The sequence below is a fragment of the Papio anubis genome, unplaced genomic scaffold, assembly GCF_008728515.1.
Source record: "Papio anubis isolate 15944 unplaced genomic scaffold, Panubis1.0 scaffold50, whole genome shotgun sequence".
Taxonomy (NCBI): Eukaryota; Metazoa; Chordata; class Mammalia; order Primates; family Cercopithecidae; genus Papio; species Papio anubis.
Genome location: NW_022165199.1, coordinates 34,643 through 49,356, shown reverse-complemented (window position 1 = coordinate 49,356; position 14,714 = coordinate 34,643). Strand labels below are relative to the sequence as shown.

General features: G+C 41.0%; 1 protein-coding gene across 10 annotated transcripts in view; it reads right to left on the bottom strand.

The window, feature by feature from the left end:
• LOC116268568 (GA-binding protein subunit beta-1) overlaps positions 1-14,714 on the bottom strand; it is a 76,963-nt gene that overhangs the window by 35,837 nt on the left and 26,412 nt on the right. The window contains exon 1 of one of the 10 annotated variants that reach the window (XM_031662237.1): positions 12,252-12,722. The exons of the other annotated variants lie outside the window; for them this stretch is intronic. The gene's annotated coding sequence lies outside the window, so the exon portion shown is untranslated. Of the gene's footprint in view, positions 1-12,251; positions 12,723-14,714 lie in introns of those variants that run through there. 10 annotated transcript variants of the gene reach the window in all.

Below are 14,714 nucleotides of genomic sequence, written 5' to 3'. Positions count from 1 at the left end.
GATCTAATAAGATTGAAATAAATGGAAGAAAATACACATAAGATCAAGCAAGACAAAAATCAAAGGTGCTCTGATTTTCTTGTCAAGATAATTAGTAGTTTTAAATAATGAAAACAACAAAATCGTAGCATTTTCACTCTGTCTCACCTAACAGGGACCACACACACTCATCGTAGTTTTTGACCCTTAGAGGAACTCAATTGTAATAACATAACTACACTGACCAAGGGGAACATAGCTCCAGGTCAAGTCACTAATTTACTCAGTTCAATATTTATATATTAAAATCCTGGATGGGTGCAGTGACTCAAGCCTGTAATCCTAGCACTTTGGGAGGCCGAAAAGGGAAGATCACTTGAGGCCAGGAGTTTGAGACCAGCCTAGCTAACATGGTGAAACCCCACCCATCTCTACTAAAAAAAACACAAAAATTAGCCTGGTGTGGTCCCAGCTACTTAGCTAGCTGAGGCAGGAGAATCCCTGAACCCGTGAGGCAGAGGTTGTAGTGAGCCGAGATTGCTCCACTGCACTCCAGCCTGGGCAACAGAGCAAGATTGCTTCAAAAACAAACAAACAAAAATCCTCAGAGATAAAGTGCTAGTTTTTTTTTAATCATTTAGTTTAACAACAAAAATATATTGCTTTTGTGGTGTGGCAAATAAGTTCTTTACTCCAATTAAAATGTTTGTTAAGGCTGGGCGTGGTGGCTCACGCCTGTAATCCCAGCACTTTGGGAGGCCGAGGCAGGTGGATCACGAGGTCAGGAGATCAAGATCATCCTGGCCAATATGGTGAAACCCCGTCTCTACTAAAAATACAAAAAATTAGCCTGGTGTGGTGGCACGCACCTGGAGTCCCAGCTACTCAGGAGGCTGAGGCAGGAGAATCGCTTGAACCTGAGAGGCAGAAGCTGCAGTGAGCTGAGATTGCACCACTGCACTCCAGTCTGGGCAACAGAGCCAGACTCCCTCTCAAAAAAAAGAAAAAAATGTATGTTAATAATAAATCTATTATACAAACTAGCTACTTTTGCTCAAAAGGACACACCAAGAGAGCCATCTAGTGGTAACAGGAATTACTACCAATAATTACATGTTAAAGCTTAGAGTATTTTGTTTTGAATTTTTCTGTAATTTACAGCTTATAGAGTGGTTGTGAGGATTATGGCATCTACCGGACATGAAAGCTCTATAAAATCATAAAGTACTAGTTCCACGTGAGTGGTTACTAACACTCTAAAAGAGTATGAATTTTAAAAATGTTTACACCTATTATATTTAATAAGCCTTTACTCACATTAAAACTTTAAAATAAACTTTTTATATAATTCTTATGCTCAATAAGTACAATTATAAATCCAATATAAATCTCCTAAAGATTTTCTCCACTTTTTGTATTACACACACATCCTACACACACATCCAAAGTCTTTAAAATGTTCATACTCTGACTAGTAATTCTACTCATATAAAAGCATCATAAGGAAACTTTTCAAAAACCTAAATATATTAATGCTAATGCTATTTAAAATAAGGAAAAAAACAACTACAAACAATGATTAAAGACATTAAGATATGTCAGGCTGGGCGCGGTGGCTCACGCCTGTAATCCCAGCACTTTGGGAGGCCAAGGCGGGTGGATCACGAAGTCAGGAGATCGAGACCATCCTGGCTAACATGGGGAAACCCTGTCTCTACTAAAAAAATACAAAAAATTAGCCAGGCATAGTGGCGGGCGCCTGTAGTCCTAGCTTCTTGGGAGGCTGAGGCAGGAGAATCACTTGAACCCGGGAGGCGGAGGTTGCAGTGAGCCAAGATTGCGCCACGGCACTCCAGCCTGGGCGACAGAGCAAGACTCCATCTCAAAAAAAAAAAAAGATATGTCATAATGGAATACTGTAGTGATTTATTTATTTTACATTATGGAAAATTTGTAATATATATAAAGTAGACTGTCGTATAATAAACTTCCACATAGCCAACATTTAGTTTAAATATTATCAATTTATGGCCGACTCATTTCCCACCTCCACCCACTCTTTTGAAGCAAGTGTTAGACATTATACCATATTATCTCTAAATATTTCAGTACAGATCTCTAAAAGATAAAAATATTTTTAAAATAATACTATATATATTCATTTGAAAATATTTACAAACAGTATGTAACAGTTTAAGAATCAGGACTCTAAGTTGTATATATACCATGATCTTAACAGAAAAACACTTGGGTTCGAGCGTGATGGCTCATGCCTGTAATCCTAGCACTTTGGGAGCCCGAGGCAGGTGAATCACCTGAGGTACGGAGTTCAAGACCAGCCTCGCCAACACAGTGAAACCCCGTCTCTACTAAAAATAATAATAATTAAGAAAAGAATTAGCTGGGTGTGGTGGCTGACGCCTGTAATCCCAGCCACTCAGGAGGCTGAGGCAGAAGGATCACTTGAACCTGGGAGGTGGAGGTTGCAGTGAGCCGAGATTGCCCCTTTGCACTCCAGCCTGGGCAACAAGAGCAAAACTCCATCTCAAAAGAAAAAAGAAAGAAACAATTAAAAAAAAAAAAAAAAAAACTTGGAAACAATACACCATGTTAATGGAAATTATGAATTTTCCCTTTTTTCTACTTTTTTCTAAGTTTTCATTTTTTATAGCAAGCATATATTACTAATGCAATATTAAAACTTTTATTAAAAAGCATTTTTTCAAAATTAGGTTACAGATAAGGTGATAAAGTCTTTAATGTACATTAGATATTGAAAGCATTTCTCATAGTAAAAGTATGTAAAATATGACTCCAAGTAAAATTTAGCATATTATAATCATGTGTACATGTATGAAAATATTCCAAATTTAGTTGCCTACAGTCTCATAAGAAAACAATTTCAATAATAATAAAAACAGTCCCTAGCATCTTGCTCTTTATCTGTATTGTCTCATTTTATCTAAAGTGCCTTAACAAGATCACTATTGTCTCCATTTTGCAGAGGAAGTAAGTGAAAAGTAAAAACATTTACCAAAGAACCCTAGTTTTGATCTTAAAATCCGACCCTTATTCTCAATTCTTCCTGTGTCCTAAGTTGGAGAACACTGGGAATCTGCTGGGATATAAAGGGCATGTCCTCCAACGATTTAAGTTTAGTGTCTCCCAGTGTAATTCCTTTGAACAGAAAAATCATTACGTGACCTCTGGTATATTTGGATTTTTCCCCCATGCCCATTTTACCTAATGGAGTTATTTTCCCCTTTATTTTTTTTTTAAATGATATTTTCAAATATTATATCCATATATGTATTTCCCATATACCCCTTTTTCAGAAAACCACTAGATGACACGTTCCACCAAAACCAAGAGTAAACCAGAAAGAATAATCAAGGCCTTCGGGAAATAAAGGATCCAACATAAACAGAATAGGAGAGAGTACCCAAAATGATGGTGAAGGGAGACCCCAAGACAACAACTGTGACACAGGCATAGAAAGCAAACCCAGATGGGAGCCAGAGAACACAATTCCAGGAAAGAGGTCTCCAAGGAAAAGACAGGCTGGTAAGTCTCCCAAGAAGAGAATGAATGCCAGTGGAGAGTTTGGGATGGGTTAATGACGGATACAAGAAGACTAAGAAAAGAAAAAACTAGACTATTTTTCAGAAGGGAGAAAAAAACTATACCATAAAGGTATACATGTCCCTTGTATAGTTTTCCCTTTACACACACACGCACATTTCCTTTGTGGTACAGACGTGGGTTAGCTAAGAATAACAGTTTCTGGGGTGTAATGTAGAGCAAAATTTTCAGTGTAATCATACTGAAAAGATAAATGGTGAGGGAAAAACAGCTGAAGCCTCATCTTCATAAGTAGAAAGTCAAAAGGTATCTAATGTGGAAAAAAATCAAGAAATAGCATACATTTGTTATTTAGAAATATAAAGACCTAAAAGATTCATAAAATGGAGACCTCTGGGAAAGAGGGTTCTGGGGTGGGAAGAAATAACACAACTGACTATAGGATTTTCATCAGAAGGCTTACATTTTTTACTTTTTCAACTATGCGCACGTATAATTTTTTTCTTCCGAGTCTCGCTCTGTCGCCCAGGCTGGAGTGCAGAGGCGCGATCTCGGCTCACTGCAAGCTCCGCCTCCCGGGTTTACGTCATTCTCCTGCCTCAGCCTCACGAGTAGCTGGGACTACAGGCGCCCGCCACCTCGCCCGGCTAGTTTTTTGTATTTTTAGTAGAGACGGGGTTTCACCGTGTTAGCCACGATGGTCTCGATCTCCTGACCAAATGATCCGCCAGCCTCGGCCTCCCAAAATTCTGAGACTACAAGCGTGAGCCACAGTGCCCTGCCAAAAAAGTTTTTATTTTTTATAGATTCAGGGTGTACGAGTGCAGTTTGTTACATGTATATATTGCATAATGGTGAAGTCTGGCCTTTTAATGTGCCCATCACCTGAATAGTGAACACTGTACCCAACAGGGAATTTTTCAACCCTTGCCCTTCTCCCACCCTCCCTATTATTACCCTCTGTATATCCATGTATAACCACTGTTCAGCTCCCACTTATAAGTCAGAACTCTGCACATATACTTTCATAAAAATAAAATTACAGGGCTGGGCGCGGTGGCTCACGCCTATAATCCCAGCACTTTGGGAGGCTGAGGCGGGCAAATCACAAGGTCAGGAATTCGAGACCAGCCTGGCCAACATGGTGAAACCCCATCTCAACTAAAACTACAAAAAATTAGCTAGGCGTAGTGGCAGCCGCCTGTAATCCCAGCTACTTGGGAAGCTGAGGCAGGAGAGTTGTTTTGAACCCGGGAGGCAGAGGTCGCAGTGAGCCAAGATCGCGCCACTGCACTCCAGCCCAGGCGACACAGTGCGACTCCATCTCAAAAATAAATAAATAAATAAAATCACAACAAACAAACACATTTACTGTACAGAAGAATTATACAGTTTAAAGTCATCTCAACACATCCTTGTGTTCTCAGAAGTAACCACTACCCAAATGTTTAGTGTGCATTCTTCCAGATCTTTTCTATGTGTATAGAAACACATACACACAATGCTTACTTCTTTTTAAACAAAAACACGCAAAGGGGTCAGGAGGGTGGGCAAAAATAAAAAATTAAAATTCAAAAACATACAAAAAGGGATCATACTATACTGTTTGGCAACTTGCTTTTTTCCCCATTCACAAGCAATCTTCTTTTTTTCATTTTATTTTTTTGAGATGGAGTTTTGCTCTTGTTGCCCAGGCTAGAATGGAATAGCACAATCTTGGCTCACTGCAACCTCTGCCTCCCTGGTTCAAGCAATCCTCCTGCCTCAGCCTCCCAAGTAGCTGGGATTACAGGTATGTACCACCAGGCCCAGCTAATTTTTGCATTTTTAGTAGAGATGGGGTTTCAACATTTTGGTCAGGCTGGTCTCAAACTCCTGACCTCAAGTAATCCATCTGCCTTGGCCTCCCGAAGTGCTGGGATTATGGGTGTGAGCCACCACTCCTGGCCAATCCTCTTGTTTTATCAGTGAAATCTTCCTGTGTCAGTACACACAGTTTTTTTATTGGCTGCACAGTACTATGGAGTGTGACAGGCTGAATAATGCTCCCCCAAAGATGTCTAGATCCTAATTCTCAGATCCTGTGAATATGCTACCTTACATGGCAAAAGGAACTCTGCAGAAATGATTAAATTAAGGATCCTGACTAGGGTGGTTATCCTGGATTATCCAAGTATGATGTAATCACAAGAGTTCTTGTAAGAGGGAGACAGGAGGATCAGAATAGGAGATGTGACACTGGGAGCAAAAGGTCACGGTCAGGGAGAAGGAAGCAGAGATCAGAGAGAGGATGAGAGAGATGTGAAGATACTATGCTGTTGGCCTTAAAGATGGAGGAAGGGGCCACAGGTCAAGAAATGCATGCATTCTTTAGAAGCTAGAAAAGGAAAGAAAACAGATTCTCTCCTAAAGCTTCCAGAAGGAACAGTCCTGCTGAAATCCTAATTGTAGGTCTTCAGACTTCCAGAATTATAAAATAATAAATTTGTGTTGTTTTAAGACACTAAGGGTGTGGTAATTTGTTATAGCAAATAGGAAATTATTACACTATAGGAACAGGAAACAAATATACAGTATATTATTTATATGATCCTATTTTAACTTTTCATCTTTACAAACAGTGCTGCAATACACATGAGTTAGCATTGTTCTAGAAATTATTGTCAGAAGCAGGATTGCTAGACTTGCTTAAAATCACATTTTAATTGTGATTAGACACTGCCAAATTATCTACCAAAAAATTGTAGCAACTTATACTCCCACTATCAGTGTACAAGAATAACTGTTTCTCCACAAGGTCTCCACTCCCCACAGCCAGAACCTTGATCTCAGAGCCAGATCTTCCTAAAGTCAAGACCAGTTCCAATGAAATCATACTCACAAAGTTGATAAAAAACCTCCTTCTAAGATAACTTTCTTTCAGTAACCATAATCTGAGGACATCCCACTACCACGCAAGGAGAGAAAGACTTAAGAAGTAAAAGATGCAGCAACCCTTTTTATCACTTTTAAAGTCTGCATTAAAAGGGCATTCTGTTAGCCAGGCATGGTGGCAGGTGCCTGTAGTCCCAGCTACTCGGGAAGCTGGGGCAGCAGAATCACTTGAACCCAGGAGGCAGAGGTTGCAGCGAGCCGAGATCACGCCACTGTACTCCAGCCTGGGCAACAGAGCAAGACTCCATCTCAGAAAAAAAAAAAAGTTCAACAAATATTAATCCATTGAATGAACAATATTTGGCACACAGTAGAAACTCCAGAAATACTTGGAATAACCAAAAACATCATAATGTTTGACTTTTTTTAATGTAATCTAAATTTCACAAACCCTAGGAAATATCATAATAGAATGCTTACTGAATACTTACGTCAACCTTGTTGTAACAAAATTTCTTATAACTAAACAAGACTGGAACTTGCCTGAATATTATCTTTTTATTGGCAGCAACTCAAATTGACAGATGTGACCAAAAAAAAAAAAAAAAAAAAATCTGAGGTCAATCCTGTTTTTTAGTCAAAAGAGAAAATTGTGAACATAATAAATGTAGATATTGGCTTCGTCTGGGACCCTGAGAATTACTCTTGGACCTGCCAAGTTAGCATAGAAAAATCTAGGCAGGAAGCCAGAACTTGTCTAATAACTAGCAATAATATTACAAAGCAAAATCAGCTCAAGACCACCCTCAATGACAGTAGATCAAATCAGTACACCAAACTGAGTTCAAAGGTTTCAAATGGGTATATTCTAAAATTGAGGTGTCCGGGCTGGGCGCAGTGACTCATGCCTGTAATCTCAGCACTTTGGGAGGCCAAGGCCAGAGGATAACTTGAGGTCAGGAGTTTGAGAGCACCCCAGCCAACATGGTGAAAAATACAAAGAAAAAAAAAATTAGCCGGATATGGTGGTGCAAGCCTGTAGTCCCAGCTACTCAGGAGGCTGAGGCAGGAGAATCACCTGAATCAAGGAGTCAGAGGTTGCAGTGACCCAAGATTGCACCACTGCACTCCTGCTTGGGCGACTGAGCAAGACTCCATCTCAAAAAAAAAAAAAAAAAAGAACTGAGGTGTCCAATACAGTAACCACTAGTTATACAAGGATACTGGGCATTGAAATGTGGCTAGCCCAAATTGAGATGTGCTATACATATAACATACCAGATTTTGAAGACTTGCCATCAAGAAAGAATGTAAAATATCTCATTAATAACTTTTATACTGATTACTTGATGAAACAGTATTTTGGAAGGGCCAGGTGCAGTGGCTCACGCCTGTAATTCCAACACTTTTGAGAGGCTGAGGTGGGTGGATTGCTTGAGGCCAGGAGTTCAAGACCAGCCTGGGCAACATGGCAAAACCTGGTCTCTACAAAAAATACAAAAAAAATCAGCCACGCATGGTGGCACATGCCTGTAGACCCAACTACTTGGGAGGCTGAAATGACAGAATAACCTGAACCTAGGAAGTCAAGGCTGCAGTGAGGTGTGATCACACTACTGTACTCCTGTCTGGGCAACAGGAGTGAGACCCTGTCTCCAAAAATAATAATAATAATATTTTAGATATAAGGGATTAAACGCTATTATGAAAATTAATTTTGCTGGGCACAGTGGCGTGCACCTGCAGTACCAGCTACTTGGGAGGCTAAGGCAGGAAGGTCACTTGAACCTAGGAGTTTGAAACTGTACTGCACAGTGGCTACTAGAAATTTTTAAATTAAATCTGTAGCTGCAGGCACCACCGCAGAGGAATGGGAAGCTGCTACCCTAGGATCAGGCCCATGGGGGAAATGGGAAACCTTGGTACTGCAGTAGTCCCTGCTGGCCCATCATTTTTAGGAGCCATGACAGTAAAACCAATCATAATTAATAGAATGCACTACTCTCACTACAGGCCCCAGAAGACAACATAGATGCCCTTTTTCTATCCCTGCCTAAGGGAAAGGAAAAAAAACACGTGCAGAGGCAAGAAGTGGCCAAGGACCCAGAAGTGAGGCAGGGAGAGGTCATTCAGCCTTTCTACGCCTCAGTTTACACATCTGTAAAATGAGGGTAATAGCACAACCTCTCTCACAGGGTTGTTCTGAGGATTAGAGGCAATTAGCAAGGCACAGTTGCTCCCAATATTTGGGGAGGCTGAGGCAGGAGCACCCCTTGAGCCCAGGAGTTCAAGACCAGCCTGGGCAACACATAGAGAGACATCATCCCTCCCTAAAATAAAAAAAAAATTAGCTGTGTATAGTGGGGTCTCCCTCTAGTCCCAGCTACAGCTACTCAGGAGGCTGGGGGGTGGGGGGAGGATCACTTAAGCCCAGAAGTTTGAGGCTTCAGGGAGCCACGATTGTGCCACTGCACTCCAGCCTGGGCAACAGAGTCAGATCCTGTTGTTCATTCATTCATTAATAAATAAATAAAATTTAAAATTTAATTTTAAAAAAATGGCTGGGTGTGGTGCTCATGCCTGTAATCCTAGCACTTTGGGAAGCCAAGATGGGTGGACTGCTTGAGCCCTGGAGTTTGAGACCTGCCTAGGCAACATCGCAAAACTCTGTCTCTACAAAAAATACACAAAAATTAGCTGGGCGGGTGGCTCACACCTGTGGTCCTAGCTACTCAGAAGGTTGAGATGGGAGGATCACCTGAGCCCAGGGAGGTCAAGGCTGCAGTGAGCTATGATTGCACCACTGCACTCCAGTCTAGACAACAGAATGAGACCTCATCTCAAAAAAAATTTTTTTAATGAGTTCATTGACGGCAAGCACCAGGTCAACAGTAAGTGCTCAATAAATCTTAGTTACTGCTGTCTCCCACTGTTAATGACCTGCATTCGGTGAGTGCTGTGTGCCCAAGCACCATCTCCCTACACACAGTCCTAGGAGTAGGGGCTGTGCTGCCCATACTCACATTACAGATGGGAAAACCAAGGTTTGGAAAAGTCACCTGACCAAGGTCACAAAGCTAGTAGGTGAGACATTCAGCCTCAAAAGTGGGCTCCCCTGGCTTTGAAGCTCCTCCAGTGATCCACTGCCCTGAATGCTCCCAATGTCTCCGTGGCTCTTTTTTTTTTTCTTTTTTTTCTTTTTGAGACAGAGTCTCACTCTGTCGCCCAAGCTGGAGTGCAGTGGCGCGATCTCGGCTCACTGCAACCTCCGCCTCCCGGGTTCAAGCAATTCCCCTGCCTCAGCCTCCCAAATAGCTGGGATTACAGGAGCATGCCACCATGCCCGACTAATTTTTTTGTATTTTTAGTAGAGACAGGGTTTCACCATGTTGGCCAGGCTGGTCTCAAACTCCTGACCTCAGGCAATCCACCTGCCTCGGCCTCGCAAAGTGCTAGGTTTATACGTGTGAGCCACCCCACCTGGTCTCCATGGTTCTTTTTATGGGCACAAGTTAAGGTTATAGTACTAGCTGTTTAGAAAATAGTTAAAGGAGGTTAGCTAGACAAGAATCTCTGGCTCCTTGGGGAGACTGTGGGATTATGAGTAGGTTGTTTCTTGTCTCCACTTTTTAGAGGGCCGGCCCCACTAGACATGCATAGCTCCCTGAAAACACCATGCCCAAGGAAGGTGCTCAGTAATGGGTGTTCCTTTCTGACTCTAAGTGTCAGGTCCTAAGTAAATTTTGTGATTTAAAAAAGGTGAAGTCCCTAAAGGATGAAATGTTCTTTGAGACCTCAGTGTCAGGATGAAACTGTTTCCATGAGGAAGAGGGACAAGTGTACCCCATGGTAAGTGGGACTAGATCAAGACTTGGCCTCCAATAGTTAGTAACTACAAACTGGACAAATAATATTTTGAGGGCACTAAGGCAATATGATGCTGTCAAAAAAAAAAAAAAAAAAAGGCACGGCTAAAAGCCAGAAGTTGAGACCCCCACCTCTGCCACAGATCAGCTGTGTGACCCAGGTGCAAATCTCATCACTCCCTGTCTGGGTCTGTTTCTGTGGATGTAGAATGGAGCAATCAATGACAAAATAATAATGATAATATGTGGCTCACTATATTTCTACTGGAGAGAGCTGTTCTAGAATCATTGGTCAAACTTCTTTTTTTTTTTTTTTTTGAGACCGAGTCTCCCTCTGTCACCCAGGCTGGAGTGCAGTGGCGTGATCTCCGCTCACTGCAAGCTCCGCCTCCTTGGTTCACGCCATTCTCCTGCCTAAGCCTCCCGAGTAGCTGGGACTACAGGTGCCCGCCACCACACACGGTTAATTTTTTGTATTTTTAGTAGAGACGGGGTTTCACCCTGTTAGCCAGGATGGTCTCGATCTCCTGACCTCGTGATCCGCCCACCTCGGCCTCCCAAAGTGCTGGGATTACAGGCATGAGCCACCACGCCTGGCCTGGTCAAACTTCTTGAAGTCACTAACTTCAGAATATGCAAGAAGTCACAACGTTTTAAAATAAGATATAAGGGTTTTGTTTTTTTGTTTGTTTGTTTGTTTGTTTAAGATGGAGTCTGGCTCTGTCGCCCAGGCTTGAGTACAATGGCATGATCTCAGCTCACTGCAATCTCTGCCTCCCTGGCTCAAGTGATTCTTCTGCCTCAGCCTCTCAAGTAGCTGGGATTACAGGCGCCCACTACCACACCCAGCTAATTCTGTATTTTTCGTAGAGACAGGGTTTCACCATGTTGGCCAGGCTAGTCTCAAACTCCTGATGTCAGATGATCCACCCACCTCAGCCTCCCAAAGTGTCAAAAGGCATGAGCCACCATGCCCAGCCAAGGGGATTCTTTTAGAAAAATTTCATCTAGGCCAGACATGGTGGTTCATGCCCGTAATCCCAGCATTTTGGAAAGCCAAGGTGGGAAGATCGCTCAAGCCCAGGAGTTTGAGACCAGACTGAGCAACATGGTGAAATCATAATCTCTCCAAAAATTTTTAAAAATTAGCCAAGAGCTGGGCGTGGTGGCTCACGCCTGTAATCCCAGCACTTTGTGAGGCTGAGGTGGGTGGATTACCTGAGGTCAGGAGTTTGAGACTAGCCTGGCCAACATGGTGAAACCCCCGTCTCTACTATACAATAAAAAAAAAAAAAAATTGGCTGGGCATGGTTGCATGCGCCTGTAATCCCAGCTGCTGGGGAGGCTGAGGCAGGAGAATCACTGGAACCTGGAAGGCAGAGATTGCAGTGAGCTGAGATTGCGCCACTGCACTCCAGCCTGGGCAACAGAGCGAGACATCTCAAAAAAAAATGAAAAACAAAAATTAGCTAGAGTTGGTGGCATGCTCCTGTGGTCCAGCTACTCAGGAGGCTGAGGTGGGAGGACTGCTTGAGCCTGGGAGGTCAAGGCTGCACTGATCACACTCCTGCATGCCAGCCTGGGCAACAGAGCAAGACCCTGTCTTTAAAAAAATAATAATAAAAACTGCACATGATGAACTGCCCGTTATGGTGCTGAATACGCTTTCCTTCTAAAAACCATAGGAGGAGACAGCCTTTATCCTTGGAAGATTTCACAAATTCATTTGACAAGGAAGGGGCCCATAGATTCTACTAAATCCTCCTCATCTTTGCCACTGACTGTGCCTTTGCCCAATTCGACTATCAGTTGCTTTTAAATCGCATGAATGTATCCCAGGAAAAAAACGGAGGCTTGAAAAGAGTGCAAGCAGAAGATAAAGAAAAGGCTAGAACTCTACTGGAATTAGCCAGAAGATGCCTTTGATTTAATTAGGGAAGTATAACTTACCTGCTTCCTACAAAGTTAAGCCAATAAACTGCTGGTTCTTGTAAATCACAAAAATGAACCATCGATATTCTCCTCAACAAAAAGAATGCATACATTCTGATCCTTTCTTCTAGGGAGTTCTCATATCCATCCCCTCCTCTCTACTACCTCTGGTCTTACACACTCATTGCCTCATACCTTAAACATCACAATGGTCTCTCAGCTGACCTAACTCAAGTTTCTCCATCCTGCTGCCAGGCAATCCTCCTAAAATACGATTGCATTCAATCAAACATTTCTATATTTGAACCTCTACACAGTACCTGCCCTTAAAGAATTCACCATCTAGTAGGGAAGACATATGTCTCATGATTCCCTTGTCCAAAATCCCCACCAATACAATCATTCTGAAGAACAACTTATGAACATCTAGTAGAGTTTAAGATGTGCCGACCAGGCGTGGTGGCTCACATCTGTAATCCTAGCACATTGGGAGGCCGAGGTGGGCAGATTAACTGAGGTCAGAAGTTCGAGACTAGCCTGACCAACATGGAGAAACCCTGTTTCTACTGAAAATACAAAATTAGCTGGGCGTGGTGGTGCACGCCTGTAATCCCAGCTACTTGGAAGGCTGAGGCAGGAGAATCGCTTGAACCTGGGAGGTGGAGGTTGCGGTGAGCCGAGATCATGCTATTGCACTCCAGCCTGGGGCAACAAGAGTGAAACTCCATCTTTTTAAAAAAAAAAAAAAAAAAAAAAAAGCTGTGCCTACTCTTTGACCTAGGGACTCCACTGCTAGCTACCCTATATTGGTATACACTTAAACACATAAACAAGGAAAGGAATGTTTATAAAAACATTATCGTAACAGGAAAAAAAAAAAAAAAGAAATTCCAAATAACCTAAGTATCTGTAAACAAAAAAATTAAATTTTCATTATACAAATTTTCAAATATAGGAAATATACATGCATATATATAATATGTACTGTATATGTGTGTTTGATTATATACACACCTCTATACCCATCACTGACATTCTAAATTAAAAGCTGGTCATCTTGCTTCATCCTACTCCTTTCTTTTAAAAAAAAAAAAAAAGGAACTTTACAGTTTACACATGTTGTATTTGCTTACTCTATCTCTAAATCAAGTTTATTCTAGGACACTTTCCCTTTCTCCCATCTACCTCTCCCGTTTTTCTCCCTCATGACATTGATTTGTTGAAGAGAATGGTCGGTTCATCTGTACCTCATACTGAGTTTTTTAAATTTCTTCCTCAAGATAGCATGTAATTTCTTGATCTTCCATATGCCTTACAAACTAAGTCTCTGAAGTTAATTAAAATTCAGATTTAAAATTTTAGACAAAAAATTTCAATAGCAACGTGCTTGATATTGAAGCACATCTTTTTTGGCTCACTTTTAATGATACTAAGAATAATAGCTAGGTTAGTGATAGTCTAATCCTTCCAACGTAAAGTTATATTCTTTTAGCCTGAGGCCAACTAGTAATCTAGTAATCTGTGGAATCATACTTTGGCTCCATGGGAATATCCAATTCCCAATCAAACATTTTTGTCTAACAGTTTTAGCACCCATTAATGATCCTGGCCCAAAGTAATTATTCATAACAGGTTATAATAAATTGTCACTTTCAAATTCTTTAATTCCTTCTACGTTATTTGGCATTCCTCATTAAACATAAAATGGTTCCCACTCAAAAGGCAGTTCAAATATATAATTCTTTTTCATTACCAATTTTCACAGTAAAGAATAATAGCCACCTAGCCACCTCCATTTGTTCTATTTATTGTTATATAATCATTTTCTCAATAAATTATTCTCCTTATTTCTTCTGATGTTCAAATTGTCCCAATTTTGGCCAAGGAGAGCCTTTTCAATTTGGCTTTTCCATCTTTGAAAGCTTTCTTGGTTTTGGCACAAGATGTTCCAGGTTCATTATGCATGTCCCCTGCCCCAGACCCAGAATCAGTCATTTCTTCAAGGAGTCCTGGATTATTTCAAGTACAAGTATTTAAAGACCAAAATTAGGGTATTAGAGGAGCTTACATCTACCAAGGTGACAAAGTGTTTCTAAGTCCTCTCAGTGGACAGAGCTAAGGAACAAATTTATATGGATTAAGAAATGTGTATTATAAATGATGAATTCATATTGACATTTATAATTCAGGTTCAAAATTACAGGTTTTGTGCTTAGCTTCTTTGATTTTATACATGTATCTCTATTGATTACTAATACATTCACATAAAGACTTACTGGCTTTATCCTATAATACATATCATATGGTGTCAAAATTAAAATACGAATATTACAACTAGCAATAAAATGAATAAAGGTGGGGGTTTTTTTGCAGTTCTTTTTATCCTTAGCATATATGCCATTTAGTATTAAGCTCCAAAGTCACCTGAAATAGTTTTTCTCCATGTATTTAAATAACTATTTTGATATACACATGGATGCA